At 36.0% G+C, this 13433-nt stretch overlaps 1 long non-coding RNA gene across 2 annotated transcripts in view; it reads right to left on the minus strand.

The window, feature by feature from the left end:
* The window catches only part of LOC115031483, an 88227-nt gene extending 75825 nt beyond the window's left edge, over positions 1–12402 (minus strand). For both annotated transcript variants that reach the window (XR_003837100.1, XR_003837101.1), the window contains exons 1-2: positions 12294–12402; positions 11333–11442 (exon numbers count right to left, since the gene is read on the minus strand). This is a non-coding gene — a long non-coding RNA (uncharacterized LOC115031483). The remainder of the gene's footprint in view (positions 1–11332; positions 11443–12293) is intronic.
* Between the last annotated feature and the right edge of the window lie 1031 nt (positions 12403–13433).

Genomic DNA, 13433 nt, shown 5'->3' on the forward strand with positions numbered 1-13433 from the left:
GGGGGGAGGGTATGGGGGACTTTTGGGATAGCATTGGAAATGTAATTGAGGAAAATATGTAATAAAAATATTAAAAATAAAAAAAAGAGCACTGACGGTTAAAGATTTATTAACCTGCTATTGGAAATATACCACTAGTCTTGAACAACAGCCCCCACTGAATACATCCTTTTAGAATTGTTATATTTTGATCATTTATAATGATGCTACCTGTTCTATTTGTGAATCACTAAATACATAGTTTCAGAGTCATAATGCTTGGATGATTTTTGTGCTTTATTTTGCCAAATGATTTTTGTTGCTATCTATGATTGTTTCATTGGATATAGTTTCTAACAGATGCAATGTTTGGTTTTTTAGTATATAAAATCCCATACTTAAGAGCTGAATAAATATGCTTAGATTCAAACTGCCTCTGTGTTTGTTTCTGTTTGTCACCAACGAATCCTTACCCACCTAGCTTCAAGGACCCTCATTCCAGGCACCCCCCATACCCGACTGGGGTGGTCAATGGCAGTCAAGCATTGTAAACACAAGTCCATTCACAGTATACAGATCATAGACTAAGGAATCTACCTCATCTAGAACACTGAATTATATAGTAAAATAATCATATAATCCAATTAATGGTGCAACAAAACTTTACATTTAAAATGTATGGTCAAGATAGAGCATAATTAGTACAAAGTAACTAGTTTTGAATTTGAATTATAGGCTTCATATATCTCTACCCTTGAAATAGAAAGTAGGATGTTTAGGAGTATGTATTTAGTGGAGAATGCATATGCTGTGAAATCTCTTTTAATGAACCAATAAATAAATCTTAGGATGTTATTTTACAATGTATACCAAACTGTGTGTTAAAAGTTTCTTGAAGGTTTTTGAATATTTTTCACTTAATTTATTAGAAATTCACACATGACCTATTTATTTACATAATTTCTAACCCTGTCTCTCACCCTTCAAACTCCTCCCTTGTTACCCAATCTCCCTCAAATCTATGTCATAAACATTTTAGTTTTATAAAGTATGAATGCAGTTAACACATATAAAGGATATCAAATATCAACCCATGCATCCTTTACTTGTTTCTGTTGAAGAATACCGATTGAAGTACATAAAGGTTGTCTTAATGGAAGCTCATATGACCATGTCTTCATTCAGGATCATGTGATATTTTGGAGGATTAACACCAGGTTGGACATGTTGTTTATTTTTTTAGGAATATAATAACTTTCCACCATAAATTATTTGGAAAAATATGAAACAAAACATAGCTTAATGGATTTCAAAGAATCTATTGCATATATAAATATTATAGAAAATTATATAACAGATATGACTTAAAAATACATGAAAGGTGCAGAACAGATGGTTCAGCGGTTAAGAAAACTGACTGGTTTTCTAGAAAACACTGGTTTGATGACAAGCACCTGAAACATGATTCTAACAGTAGAGGAGAGATCGTAAAAAAATTCTGCCCATTAAACACAAATGGCAGGCATGTATTAAAAGACATTCATGAACTCAAAGCACTCACATATAAAGTTAAATAAAAAATGTAATAAAAATAAGAAAATCTCTTCTAAAAATGACATAAAATCAATACTAACAAAAGAGCCCTTGATAAGAGATGTAAATAATGTCTAACACTCTTCCTAGTGTACCACCAGAAATTCAATTGATAATACTACCTAGAGTTGCTGTAAATATTGGGCTTATTTGCAAAGCATAGATGGTGCGTTATTTACTAGAAAGTGCAAGATCAAACAAAAGGTTGTCCTAGAATGTATTTTTTAGAAGATGATGGATTTTCTATGGATTTTCAATATTTGCATATATGGATCCTTCTCCCACTAGTATTCTCTCTCTCTCTCTCTCTCTCTCTCTCTCTCTCTCTCTCTCTCTCTCTCTCTCTCTCCCTCCCTCCCTCCTTCTCTCTCCCTATATTTCCATATATATATGTGTGTGTGTGTGTACATGATGCATTATTCCTGTGCATATATCAATATATATACATTTATATACATATATACATGCACATACACACAATATAGGTGATATATATATAGATATATGAGGACATATTAATATAGTACAGAGTTTCATATAACAAACTGATGGGGGAGCATTGACACTCAGGTAAAAGTATCTTGATGCTGAATGTTCTGCTATGTGGGCATATGAACAGTCATCAAGCTAAGCTATCACTATCTTTCACAAGCTGACACAGTTAAACTCCTCAATATTCTGGTTGTAGGTTTTTGAGATAGTCACATGTATGACAATCATTTTCAGAAATTGCAGTGTCAGCCACAACTGACAGGCAATATAGATCCTCCATCACAAGTTTAAACTTGGTGCACATAACATTCTGGTCTGGTTCATGGATGACTGGGTTTGAGGTTTTGCTGAGAGTTAGCTGCTACTTCTTTAAGTTTGACATTTCTATGTTTCCATTGAGTGTTGTGCCAGCCAACATAATTTAACTATATACAGCTTTCTGGGACTTTTTTTTAATTATTAGATATTTTCTTTATTTATATTTCAAATTGTATTCCCTTTCATCATTTCCCTTCTGAAAATCACCTTATTCCATCCCCCATCCCCTTGCTCACTAACCCAACCACTCCTGCTTCCCTGTCATGGCTTTCCCCTACACTGGGGCATCGAGCCTTAACAAGACCAACGGTCTCTCCTCTCATTGATGTCCCACAAGGACATCCTCTCTTACATATACAGCTGGACCTTTGAGTCCTTCCATGTGTCACTGGGTCTTTCAAACTTAGTCAGCAAGGATTCAGGCACATGATTGACTTGCATTTGGGCCAATACTATTTGCCTATGCCTGTACAAGTTTTTGAAGGAATGAATTGACTACTGTTATTCATCTTCCCTATTATATTTTGCTATTGTAAAATGGTGCCTAAGGTGGAAAAGTAGTATGAGAAACAGGAGATATGTGAAACTAAATACTACATGTCACTTTCATATTGGAATCAAGAATTTAAAAGGATAATTATAATAGATATTCAGAACAGAGCACTCTGCCTTCAGAGTCCCACAATACCCTCTTGTGGTACATCTGACAGTGAAGGATTGGGTTCTTTTATCTACGCATACATCTGTTGCTTATAGGTTAAACTTTTAGAATCCGTCCTTTATCATATTCTAGTGACATTAAATAATTTCTAATGTATTCTGCCCTATGTAAGAGCAATCTTACCCATCAAAAAATCGATCTAGATTATTTCTTGCGGACTTTTAACCCCATATATTCATAGATTTTAAGGAATCAAATGAGAAATAGTCAAGTATGCACCTCATCTACCAAGATGAATTAGATAGTAAAATGCTCAGCTTGTTTGTATAACAGCAAATGGAAAATTAAAACAATACTATGAATTCCCATCACATGATGGAACAAAAATCAAAGTTGGTATCATAGAAAATAAAGATGTGCATATACACATATATGCATATTGGATAGAGTCCTTAGGAAGGATAGGTAAGCATTAAGAACTACTGAGCCCTAAATTTCCCAACCTCCCACATAAGCTAGAAGATCCTCTTTGCTTCAAGTTTTTTAATAACAATTTTCCTAGTACATAGATCGAGATGCTAATGAACATGAACTTACATGTTTGAGACATTTTAGAGATATACACAGAAACCTACGGAAGTGGTTAAGTCTATTTTAAACAAATAAAATTTATTTCATCTTGGACTGATGGCTCTAGAGCTTCAGAGACAACTTAGTTCATTTAGTAACCAATCAAAATTCCTACCACTGAGCCATCTCCTTAACACCCACATTTATTTTCTCACTATTTGCTGCCTTTTTCATACATAAACATGGCTAACTCTAGAAACTGATGCTTTTGGCAAAGCTAGTGGAGGTTTTTGCATACCCTAAAAGGGATCCCTTAGTAGAGAAGAGGACCATATATAGACAGAACCTCTGCAAAGTCATAGCTGTCATTGCTCATACAGTCCAGCCACACAGACCCTGTTCTTACTGTACTGTTTCGTGCCCTTAGAAGATACATAATATCTCATATGGTGAGCAAATGACGGTAAAGTTATAAGTCCCAAATTATGCATGAGAAAATTGGTGATAAAACCTTGAGAGAACATGATCAGGCCCTTGCTTCTGAGATTTCTAAGGAAGTTCAAAGACTAATATCTAGTAGCTCTCAACTTCTGACCAAATCCTTAAATCAATCCACACTTTCAAGTCCCGATCAACTGTTTTCTGCACAGCTACAGAACTTTTTATTCTAACTCACTCAAGGAACCTCCTATTGAATTCTAGGTTCTGGATAGACTTTGAACTCAAAACAAACTTGCTATTATTCATTTTACTATTTTAGGAAACCTCAAAACTATTTCAGTCTAAAGAAACAGTAGTAGAAAGGTATAACTTGACCAGACTCTCTATGCTTATGTGGCTAAACTTTGTTATTTATAATTAAAGGGCCCTGGATCTATAAAGGACATAAGAAGGGATTGAGCAGTGGAGTAACTTGGTTCCCAGGTGTGTATTAGTGGAGTCTATAGACTGTTGTCCAACATCAGTAGAGTACTGTTTCCTTAGACTTTTCAGGAGAAATCTCCAGATGGCTATACTAAATGAAATCTCAGAGCTTCCTGTGAGTAGAATGCTCCTCCATTCTTTACTGAGGTTGATGATAGAAATTGACTGTGTATTCCAAAGCACGTGTGTAAGTTGCCTTACTCAGAAAGAGCAATTAACCAATATCCAAGTCTTTCTTCAAAGGTGCCATTAGGTATATAAAATTGTGGATGAGAGTTCCCAAGACAAGTAACTTGAAAAATGTTTTTCATGTATATAATTGCTGAGCTTGTTTCTTAGGGAGGTAAAAATATTAAAAGAAAGTACAAGAATCTCTAAGAAAGTAAAGTTAACATGGATTTTAGTATTAGTTAGTGATAGAATGGCCCTAAGTTTAAGATTCTACCTAGTGACCATTGGATTTTATATCCCAAAGGCCTCTCAAACATTTCATTTACCCTTTTGTTCCTGTTTAGAGACCTGCCACTGGCCCTTCTCTTCTAGTAATAAGAAGCTTCCACCACGTGGTAGTGAGCTCACTTCTGTCTCTCCTGCTCTAATTTTGTATTTGCGATTCTCCATTCTGCCATTCCTGGAATATCTGTTTTACTAGAATACAGAGAAATTAGGAATAAGAAACTTGGGGTATGTAAGGGCAAGAAAATGTGGAAGAGGTCAGAAAGATGAATTTCTGAGGCAAGCATGACTACTAAACACAACTCAAAGCAAAAGATGGTTTCACAAACAAGGTCTTCACAAATTCAACTAATTTAAATTTCCAGCAAAGAAGTCAACAATACATAGGGTTCCTGCTACATGTTAAGAAAATGTTTACAGTGAATAGCTTCAAGAAATAGTGAGTCATATTTCTTGGAGTCTTGACCAATGTTTTTACATTGCCAATATATCAGAGAATAACAGAGCACTAGTTGACTTAAAGTAAGAAGATATCAAGAAAACAACCTTCTAAGAATGGGGATTTAATATGATGTTAAGGTAAGATTGATATGAATTTACAGATTTTTGCAAGCCACCTGACATAGGTCTACATATAATTCAGGATCTTTACAAAAGCAGTAAGTGCCCTTAATAGCTGAGTCAAATTTCTAACCCCACAGACAGAAATACTTTAACACACAGGCAAATTCAGTCCAACAAATAGAGGTCCCATATTTTGTGTTTGATATATCAGTATTTATGACTTAAAGATAGATTTTTTTTAATTTTGGTTTTCTTAATTTTTATTAGATATTTTCTTTATATTTCAAATGTTATCCCATTACCTGGTTCCCTCTCCGTAAAGCTCCTATCCAATACCCATTTCCCCTACTTCTACTAGGATTTTCCCTCACCCACCCACTCCATTCTTGGGTTCCAAAAAGATATGACAAACCAAGAATAAATTACAAAAAAACACAAACAAACAAACAAACAAAAACAAGACTGCACCACTTAGCTGAATTTGTGGACCTGTGGTATCCCTATGATTATTCAAATCTTCATTTATAACATCTAGATTTTCATCCCAGAATTTGTATGTATCATTTTATATTTTGAAAATATTTAGGCAACTGATGCTGCTCTACATGAAAATATGGTGCTGAAAACATCTCTGAATCAATTCTAAAACAGGTAATGAGGATGTTGAATGATGGGAAACAGGATAGAAAAGGTAGTACTAATATGGTCATGAGAAAAGCAAGCACTTTGGTAATGCCAATGATTAGTAAACTTCACCAGGAAGCAAAATAAACAAATCTGTTTCTAATTGGCACATATTTTATCACCATATGGGTAGAGGTAGAAGGTTAGGCTCCGATGCAGCTCACAAGCAACATACTCATATTCACACAGATATAACATAAAAAATTGAAAATGTACTTTGTAAATGTAAGAATGAAAAGTCCAACATTAACATTAATCTATATTGGAGAAATTAAGCAGTATTTGAACAGGACTCTTACTCTTCCTTCCTACATCAATTATATTATAAGATAAAGTAAATTAGTGGTGATTTCTATTTGCAATCTAAACTATCAATGATAGATGAGTGTTTGATTTATGCTCAGTAGTATGGGGACATATTATTCTTTAATTGCTACAGTAGAAAGTATAAGCTTGCCCTGCACACAACTATATAACAAGACAAAAATCACTTATGAGAAATGTGCCTGGAGACTCAAATAATATATAAATACTACAAAGTTTTCTACAAGGAAAAAATTTTACTCCTGTAGACTGCATGTGACTGGATTTAAGCTAGAAACAAGCATATCCATAATTTTTCTAACACAAAAGTGTCCTGTGCCTCCCAGTGGTCAGATGTCAACCTCCAATACTTATGCAGTTGGAGAGTAGAGAGATAAACAACTTTTAAGAAAAAATGAAACCCAAGCATAGATTATAATTTAATTAACTGTTGACCCTAAATGAATCTAAATTTTTGATGAGTGGATTCCGTAAAATTTGTTTTAATGGAATTTCATCTTATTTAGCCATTTGAGATGAAGAATGAATTTTATTCTTACATTTCTGACAGCTTTCTCTCAATCTCCTAGTCCTTGTAGGTGCAGCAATTGTACTGATGGTTTTTAAAATGTGATTCATTTACAAAATGGAATACTATTCAGCTACTAAGAACAAGAACATCCTGAGTTTTGCAGGCAGTTCTAACCCAAAAGGATATACATGATACATACTCACAAATATTAGTCAAAAATGTACAGAATACCCAGGGTACAGTCTACAGAACTCTAAAAGTTTAACAAGTCAAAGGGCCCAAGTGAAGACGCCTCAGTAGTACATGGGAGGGAGAAGAAAGCCTTCACAGAGAGGGAGGGAAAGTCCTGGGTGGGAAAGAGGACAGGGAGGGGAAGAGGGGAACATTATCAAGTGTTGGGTGTGGGAATAGGACTGAAGCTCTGAGGGCCAGAAGAATGAAAACAGGCAACCTGGGGAGGTAGGAGGTAGGGGCACCCTCCAGAATGTACCAGACAACTGGGAAGTGAGAGACTCCAAACTCAAGGGAGGACCTTTGATGAAATTCCCTGCAGTGGGAAAAGGGAACTTGTAATGTCCCCCTCCAGCAGAATCAAGGTGGGTTGCCCCCCCCCCACACACACACACACAAAGTCAAAAACTCTGATGCAGAATTGTTCCTGTCTGAAGGAACTGCAGGGCAAAAATGAAGAAGAGCCTGAGTAAAAGGAGGTCCCGCAACAGGACCAAGGTGGAACCCAGCTCAGAGAGGAGGTCCCAAGGACTGACACTATTACTGAGTCTATGGTGTGCTCACAAAAAGGGGGCTATCATGACTGCCCTCTGAAAGACCCAATAAGTAGTTAAAAGAGTAAGATGTGGCTATTTACCTCCAACCAATGGACAGAATCTTATTACTCCTGTGGCTGAAACAGGGAAAAGCAATTGAGGAGGAGGGCAGCCCTGTAGGAGGACCAGCAGTCTCAATTTAATCTGGACTACCAAGATCTCTCAGTCACTGGACTACCAAGTAGGCAGCATACACCAGCTGATATGAGGCCCCCAATGCATATATAGCACAGGACTGCCAGGTCTTGGTTCAATCATAGAAGATGCACCTATCCCTCAAGAGACTGGAGGCCCCAGGGAGAGGGGAATTCTGGTGGGGTGGGGGTGATAGGTGGGGACATCATTATGGAGATGGGACAGGGAGAAACAGTCAGAGGATAGACCAGAAGTGGGATAAAATCTGTAAAAACCAAAAGATTAAATAAAATGTAAAACAAAAGGCTTTCCTGTGATTTAAAAATCAGTTTTAAATTCACCTAGTTGCCAACACCCTTTCTCCAGACTGCTTTTCTTTGAAGGTACCTATTTCCAGACTTATCTTTGCCCTCATTACCTGTTTCACAATGGCCCTTCTACATTACAAAAATGCATAAAACTCAGTGTCCATAGATATATAGTAACATATTTGCCTATGTCTATCCTTTCTATTTCAGTATTTATAACTATATAACTTTATAACTTCTTAGCATCTCTGAGGACATGTTAATTTTGGACAGAGCTGCATATAACATGCTGTATGGAAAAGCCTGGATGCTCATCTGAGTGCCTTTTGACTCTATTTGTTATTCTATGTGGGAATAGAAACAGTATAACTATGAAGCTATGCTAGGATGAACTTTAATAAGCTGTTTCATCTATACTCCCCAAGATATTAATAGTATGCCTGAAAGTATAATTCAAGTATAGTTCTATATTTTAAAAAAATGTCATTTGTTGAAATTCCAAAGAAACCATTAGAATTATGAGCTACAACTGACAGGCAAGGTTAGATCTTCCTGCAGGATTGTATTTGATGCTCATCATATTCCTATCTGATCTCCAGAGGAGTAGGCTAGAGGTCTTTTGGAGAGTCAACACCTACTGTTTTTTACTTCATATCTGTAAATTTGCATGGAGTTATGAATAGCCAACATAAGTTAGATATATAGCTCACTGATCCTTTCATACCTTGTAAGCTTTCACATACATACTTGCCATGTTTGCATAGCTAATTTTCTCATGACTTTCACTTTTCAAAAGGAATTTTATATTAATGTCTGTTTTCTGTATTATAATTTACTTCACAACCATGTGAACAAGAGTAAAATCTTGTATCAAGTAAAACCTGCACAGGAAGCAGGCCTAAAGATGGTGCATTATCCACAAGAAGAGCTCTACAGCCATGACGGGAGGAGGAATCAAATTAAGGGAAACAGACAACAGTCACAGGGATAAAGATAAAGGGATACTTGGGATGATATATAAACATTTGTAAAGACACTAATTATCATGAGGGTAACAGTGATTTCTCACATATATAGTTGCAATATTGGTACAAATCACACTAGAGTTTTGCTAAGTGATGATGACTAAATTGAAAATGTTACTTGGGCATCCACTTCTGTATTTAACAGGCACTGGCATAACCTCATACAAGACAGCTATAACAGGGTCCCTTCAGCAAAATCTTTTTGGGATTGTTCAATAGTGTCTGGGTTTGGTGGCTGATTATGGGATGGATCCCCGGGTGGGGTAGTCTCTGGATAGTCCATCCTTTCGTCTTAGCTCCAAACTTTCTCTCTGTAACTCCTTTCATGGATATTTTGTTCCCTATTCTAAGGAAGAATGAAGTATCCACCCATTGGCCTTCCCTCTTTTTTTATTTTCTTGTGTGTGAGGTCCCTTGGTATTGCAAACTTTATATGCCCAAATACAGGGGAATGCCAGGGCCAAGAAGTGGGAGTGAGTGGGTAGGAGAGCAGGGCAGAGGAAGGGTATAGGGAACTTTCGCGATAGCATTTGAAATGTATATAAAGATAATATTTAATAAAATGTTATTTTAGTCTAAAAAAAAGTAAAAAGAAAGAAAATGTTGCTTGAGAAACTGAAGAGAAGTCAGACTAGATATGATATATAAACCATACTTGAAAAATACAGAACTTAAAAGGAGAATCACTCAGGTGCTTGGTACAGAGCAGTCTGATTTCATGGCCCCAGTTATTAAATTCTTCTCCTGTCTCTGCAGGACTGAATGATAGTACCTACACCTACTACACCCTTTAGTTTCTTGTAGTTGATGCTATGAAGTTGTTTCCTTAATCCAATTCAAGTAATCTTAAATAATTCATAACCTTGCCTTGCCTATGTAAGAGCTACCATTCAAAAATCCCTCAGTAATAGTGTTTTCCTTAAATACTTTTCACAGATTCATAAAATGTAAGCAAGAAAATAAGCAATGAGTCATTAATTCATTGCTTGTATGATTCTAAGTGATCTTTAGGATAGATGTTTCAAAAGTAACCTGGAATCTCTTAGTTCTCATACTGATACTCTTTTGACCTCTGACTGTGTGTCTTCTTTTCATTTTTCTCTAGAAATGTTTTCCAATAACAGAATTGTCCCATATCACAACATTCACTTCTGCTTTATTTATCCACCTATCCCTATGTACGTCTCCTCCACTTCGCCATTGCTGTAATGCCTATATTTACCAACAAAAGTGAGGAAGAAAGAAAGTAGAAGTACTAACAGAGAGACTATGTTAGAGAAAGAACATGTAGAATGCAGGTAGGAAATACTGATGGTGAAGGAATATTTTAATATAGAGATGCAAGGAAGAGAGTCACATTTCTTGAGTCTGAAATATTCTTTGGAGGATGCCAATATACCAGTGAATGATTCCACAACTATTTCTAAAGGAAGAGTACTTATTAGATACTAGGTGTTAAAATCAAATTAATAAATACGTAAATATTAGATATGAGCCTATTGTTCATGGGAGTATTTTGGATGGTGTCTCCATTTGTTAGAGGTGGAAGGGGTTCCAGATGTATGTCAATGGAAGACTGATAATATGGCATATGTTAAAATAACTGGTTCTATAAAATACTAATAAATGATTTGGAGAGGACAGTGTAGGTGGATCTGATTGTAATACACACTATGACAGTTTTTTTTTTCCTTTAGAGAACCCTGATGAATGTACAGAGTATTTTTGTGAAAATTGCTGTGGTCAGTGTTCAAAAACTATTTATGAAATTATTAATAGCCACTAATTTTAACATATTCTCTCTAATTTGATCATCTTTACAATTATTTATAAACATTATACTAAGAAAGAACTACTACCAGCTTTATTGCCCCTTGATTGTGTGTATGTGTGTGTGTGTGTGTGTTTGTGTGTGTGTGTGTGTGAGTCCTTGTGTTTAAAATCACACACAAACTACTCACAATCTTTGTGTCCAGGGTGGCAGATGCAAATCATGAAGAAGGTTGAGGTCTGAATTTCAGTATCAGCAGACAGCGTTCCAAGTTCATTTATTTGTTCTTTATTTTCATCCCTGATCATTCAGAATAAATCTTATTAATGCATGAGATAAATAATTACTACAAACCATTTTATAATATATGTTAAATAATAAGGCTCAAATAATTCTAAAAGAAAAATTTCATTTTAAATAGGTAATGCAATAGCTTTCAAATCAGAAATTGATGTTTCCATCGACATATGAACAACAAATATATAAGCAAAACACAAAGGGGTTACACGGATAAAAATTCAAGCACAGGGGTGTTCCAATTTTATTCTGGCATTTGGAAAGTGTTAAGTTTTACTTCAGGTTGCATAGTTGATCTATACACCCAATGAACTGAATTTCAGTAAGAAATCCAATCATATAAAATGAGTATGGAGATCGATATAGGAAGAGAACTAAGAATGCCTTTAACTATGGGTTCTAACTTCTACCTCCATACAGGGGTGTCTGAACACAACCAATACATTAGAAGGGCAAAATCCAAGTCAGAGAGCTTTTACCTCTGAGGTGTGATAATTCTGCTACACTCTGGATTGGAAGGGGAAGGTGTGGTCTGAGCCGAATGCTGTATTTTCAACAGCTCCTCTTGAGGTACTGTCTCTTGTACATTGAGCATTACTTATCTCTGACACATTCTGTCAAATATTTATATGATTTGTCACTATGACACTCAACTAGACATCATTTTTTTTCCTCGAGACAGGGTTTCTCCTTGTAGCCCTGGCTGTCCTGGAACTCACTTTGTAGACCAGGCTGGCCTCGAACTCAGAAATCCACCTGCCTCTGCCTCCCGAGTGCTGGGATTAAAGGCGTGCACCACCACGTCCGGCTAGACATCATTTTGAGACATAGCTGCTTCTTTCTACAAATCTTACCTTCATTGTTAGGGATTAAAGGTGTATATTAAAGGTTTTCTGCAGTCCAGCTGGATCACATAGTCCTAAAATGTCTCTGGATATGATCCCTTGCCAGAGCAGGATTAAAGTTACTCTAGAGAAAGATATTGAGAAATTATGATATGTATAAAGACATATGAATAAGTGGAGTAACATATTTTCAAACCATATTATAGATGAGCATCTACTGTCCATCAAATGTAATAAACCACTGTAAAGTTATCAGAAAGATGTCTCAACTATAAAGAAAACTGCATTCATAGGCAATTTTCCTAATTAATCCTATCAATAGGCAGGAAAATATATATTTTCAAAATTTTAAGCAATAATGAAATACAAATAAAACCAACCTTGAGATTGACTATTCAAAATCACCAGACCTACTGTATAGTAGAAATGTAAGTTCACTTAAAATGCCACTGAATTTATGCTATGATGTGTGCTAGTGTTGTCTGATATAGCTGACTCCTGAAAAGCTGTTCCAGAGCCTGACAAATACAGAGGTAGATGCTTTCAGCCAACCTTTGGACTGAGCACTGGGGACTGCAATAGAGGATTTAGATAAAGAACTGAAGGAACTGAAGAGACTTGCATCCCCATAGGAAAAACAACAATATATACCAACCAGATCCCCCACAGAGCTCCCAGGGACTAAACCACCAACAAAGAGTACACATAGAGGGACTCATGGATCCTGACACATATGTATTAGATGATGGTCTTGTCTGACTTCATTGAGAAGAGAGGCACTTTATCTTGTGAAGGTTTGATGCCCCAGTGTAGGTGGATGCCAGGGTGTTGAGGTGAGAGTGAGTGAGTGCTTGGGAGAGCACCCTCATAGAAGCAGGAGGAGAGGGTATGGTATAGGGGATTTGTGGAGGGGAGACTAGGAAATGGAATAACATTTGAAATATATTAAGCAAACAAAGAACTTAAAACACTGGATACAAAGGAATAAAATAATCAAATTTAAAAAGGAAACCACATCTAAGCTGTAATTCCCAGTAAAGGAGCATGAAAATGTGAGGAAAACTTAAAGAGATGATCAATATCCTTACTCATCTGGGAAATCAAAATCAAAACTATTAGAAATTTCATTTTCCACACATCATAATGAAT

The sequence above is a fragment of the Mus caroli genome, chromosome 7 (assembly GCF_900094665.2).
Source record: "Mus caroli chromosome 7, CAROLI_EIJ_v1.1, whole genome shotgun sequence".
Taxonomy (NCBI): Eukaryota; Metazoa; Chordata; class Mammalia; order Rodentia; family Muridae; genus Mus; species Mus caroli.